Source organism: Muntiacus reevesi, chromosome 4, assembly GCF_963930625.1.
Source record: "Muntiacus reevesi chromosome 4, mMunRee1.1, whole genome shotgun sequence".
NCBI lineage: Eukaryota > Metazoa > Chordata > Mammalia > Artiodactyla > Cervidae > Muntiacus > Muntiacus reevesi.
Window position 1 is genome coordinate 121687405 of NC_089252.1, and position 4498 is coordinate 121691902.

A 4498-nucleotide genomic window follows, 5' to 3' on the forward strand; every position below is an offset into this window, starting at 1 on the left:
TTGCTGTGTCTGTATATTTGCGTGTGTGTGTGTGTGTGTGTGTATCTGCTAATTTTTATTAATTCTAGTTTTTCATTAAATAAATTTGCCTTTCTTTTCTGTAATTCAGATTTTTCCTCACCTTTTTTTGGTATCTTTGAAAGTTACTGTCTTTTCGATATGCATAATTGTTGATGGTAAAATTTATACATGTGTTCAATACATATTTTCTTTTCCCCCATTAATCAGTTCATTAGAAATATTTTAAATTCAACTGTTTTGTGATGATATGAGTTTCAGAAAGGAAAGATAACATTAGAAGAATTATCAGAAGTTATTTAAAGCAGCTATAAAATGGTCTCCCTCTCTTTTCCAGTTGAGTCATACCTTCAAACTTATTCTTTGTAAGATTAGGGAGTACTGTTTTTTTTTTTTAATACTGGGGAAAAAAAGTCAGGCTCTCCCTTCCCCCCCACATATCTTGGACAAATCACATATGTTTAAAATTTGTTCTTGTATTTATTGGTTTTTCCAAAAGAAGGTATCGTCTCACACAGTATTTGTAATTAAAAGCAAATCATTTGTTTTAAAAAAAGGCAGTTTGCAAAAAGATGTTTTGGTCTTTTATAATTCTCATTAAAATAATATCTAACAAATTAAAAAAATATATATGAGCAGATGAGTATTAGTAAGGATGAAAATAGCAGCAGAACTATGGACAAGGAAGGAAAATTCACCTCTATAACCAATCCCTATACCAGTAAGGGAAAATAGGGCTCCTTCCAGGGTGGAATATATTCAATATCATTAACATGCCATTGGTAAGCAGGCTGTTCTCTCCAAGGTATGGTAACATGTGAAAGAGTCTGGATTGCTGATACCTAACAACAAGCAAATATCAAGTCACAGTGGTAGCCAATTCAGCCTTGGTTAAGGAAAAAAGAACATATTAGTGAACCCATGTATTGCTTCCATTCTAGGTATATCCAGTTTGTTCATTACGCTAGTAGTTGAAGAAAAGTCTTGCTAACATCTACAGGACAGATCATTCTGTCATTTGATTATTCAGAAATTTTTGCAGTGGGTAATATTTGATGAACATTCACTTGAAACAAGCATATTTTCAATCTGGGTCTGCAATGAAATGACTTCCCTTGTGGCTCAGCAGTAAAGAATCTGCCTTCAATGCAGGAGACTCGAGTTCTGCCAGAGTCCAGCCTCGGCAGGATCCAGGGGTACCCTCAGGATGAACAGCGTCGGCGAGAGAAAGAGAGAGAGAGAGAGCAGACTGGGGGTGTGTAGTAGAGTCTGGCAGATCTTTATTTTTTACCGTAGCTTCTATATTCTAAGTTAGTACATTTTTAAGGGGAAGATAGTTTAACATTACATCAGCTCATCCTTCAGGAAACCAGGGTGTTTTCTGCATACTTCTTTGTGAGAGTCTTGTACATTATCTTCTGGCCCTGGGGCCTATTGACATTTTATGACCTAGGTGAATGCAAAGCTGTTTTCCGTAATCTATTCTTTAATGAACACAAAGATCAGTCCTTTTGCAGATGTTATCAGTTAAATTTATCTAAAAGATTTACCACACAAAGACTCTGCCGCTCTGGTGAGGCAGCCCCTGTTTAGCATTCCTGGTTAAAATGAACAATTCTAAGGTCTTATTTTTCTAAATCTTTAACTATAACCATGTTTAGAATAATATTTTTATGTTCTCTAATAGGGCTTCCTCACCTCCCAAAGGGCTCTGTGCCTATTAGGGCCTTTGTGTGATTGGGTTCTTTATGCTATTTATGATTAAGGTGCTGTGAGCAGTCATGTGCATTAGTACGCATTCGCCAAGCAGGCTAGAATGCCAGCAAAGGGGTCTAAGTTGAAACACTCCTTTCATCCTGGATAATCTTATAGGATACCACCGTCCGGGGGACATATTGATTAAAGTTCTAAGTTGATTCTGTTTGGAAAGAGATCGGGGAAGGCCTTCTACCCATGTCACAGAAATTAGGGAGTAGTCTAATATAGCAGGCATCAGAAAGACAGAGATCATCTTTAAGGTGAGCGCGAAGCAGGTTTTTGAAATCCCTGAGGTCCTGATCTGCCTTGCTTGTCAGGTCTTTTCCCCAGGACCTTGTCATGGGTGGGATCTCGTGTGCTGGCTCCCGGCAGAGTTCCACCCCTGGGGCAGGCTACAGTCCACATAGTCACTGGGTCAGACATGACTTAGTGACTAAGCCACCACCACCACTACAATGAAAAGTTCTTCATCCATATACAGGCTTTTCCCAACTTTGGCCAAACTTCCTTGGTATCAATATTACAGTCTTGATTCTTCCAAGTTCCCAGATATGCTGTGAACCCAGTGATTAAATGCACATGGGATAAAGTAATTACATAATAAAGGCTGAATCAATAACAGAAGGGTTAAATGAACAATTGAATAAATAGAGCAATAAATTCTCCCAAATGTTTTACAAAATAGGAAGCATGTAATTCTAAATGCAACTGGTGGACTTGCCACAACTTGCTATTTAAGTTTAAATTTTTCTTTTCATAGTAACTTAGGCTCTTTATATTAAGTATACTTATATAACAGTATCCAGCATATATAGGTACAGTAAAAATAATTTGGGGAGAAAAGAAATTATAAACTAAATTTATACCTTTCTAATATTATATTACTAGCAAAAAGTGGGTTTACCAGTATTATGATTTATAATTTTAGAGACAAAATTTTTTGCCATGTTACAAAGGAAAATAATTGCTCTTAAGTTATATCAATAGTCTTAAAACCATAACATAATCAGAGGCTAACTTTTCAAATGACACCCGTCTTGAAATGGTTAATTTGTATCACTGTCTTCTATTGAAGCAGTGTATTTTAAATACAGTTTAAATATACTCATGATTCAATGCAATACACCATCTTTGCTTTAAAACAACCTTTTCTTTTTTTCTGACGAGCGTGATTCAGAGAATGGTACTCAGTGCCTGAAATAAGTATCATTTGAAGGGATAGTTATCATTAATAACGGCAGGTACTATTGTCCAGTTAAAAGAATTTCTTGCAAACTACTCATTAATTAAAGCTTATACAGAATTTCCTTTTCATAAAAAGTTTCAGTAACTCTTTGTATCTCTAGAATATTATTCATGTTGCATAATCTAGAATTAATTGAGTTGGAAACTAATTAGAGTAGATGAAATGCTACTGTAAATAATGACTAATCTTATTTATCATGACTGTCTTCACATTCAGCATCACCATAATTCACTCTTTTTAAGTTCACAAAGACAAATTATGTCTTTTTAAATATGTTTTTTTTTATTTTGTTATTTTTTGTTGTAAATGACTTAGCTGTGCTTTTAAGTGTGTATTACTTGTTAAAAGAAACAGTATTTGTGTGATTTCTCTGCTAATGTTAGTGATTTGTGGTAAGGGTTTAGCTATCTGCAGTAATTGAGTATAAATAAGCCAATATATCAAGAAAACACTAGATCAAATTAATCAATACTGAAACACAGGGAGACTATAGCATGAAATGATTTTGACTGACATCTAAGATAATTCATCTAAATTTGTTAGGCAAGTAAAGTTTGCAGTAAACAATTTTCTCCCATAAATGGAAAGATTAATGGCAGTGTTAACCGAGTCTCTTTCATATCCAGGATGAATCATTTTTTCCTTTGTTAAGAGTGCATTAATCATTGCAGTGAGGGTGTGCTAGAGTCTAATTAGTAACTAGATAATGCTTATAACGTGTTTTCCTCAGACTCATGCAGCTTAATTTTCTACCTTGATCCTTCCAGGTGTATGCCTCATTGTGAAAAGGTAAATGGGGCAAAGTAGATAAAAAAAGAAGCTGACAGCAAGTTAGCTATGACTATCAATGCTCAGCTAGTGATATATAACAAACTTATACACTTTATGCATATCATATCCTTGTAAGTCTGCCACACTAGACGGAATTGACTGTTTTGACAAAAATGATTAAGGTTAATACTATAACGAACCTTTTCAGGAGTAAGATTCTAACTTGTTAATTGCAGACATAAAGACACTATTATTTGTGCCAGTCAATGTGAACTTCTCTGGAATTCAGTTTTTAATTTTATTGGGAAAGAATAAACCCTGCATGATTTTCACTATAGAATTTCTTACTTATTAACCACTTTCATGAGTCAGTCTTCTGTTTTGTATTAGTTATATACTCTGTAAGTAAAATCTATGCTAACTCTGCATTCATTGTTATTTTGCACCTAGCATACATTAATAAATAAAGTAGCAAGCGTCGTGCCTTCTTCAGGGGGATAAACATGCCAATTACCAGAATTCATAAAGAACCAGGACTCTTAGTCTCTTCTTTATCCTGAGATAAGTATTACATTCACTACAAATTTAACTAGAAATAATAGCAGAGGGCAAGGGTTCTATTTTACAAATTTTCAATCTATTTTGAGACTGACAGGCATTACATTTCAGAGCTCATGTACACAGGTACACTACTGTCTTCCTTAT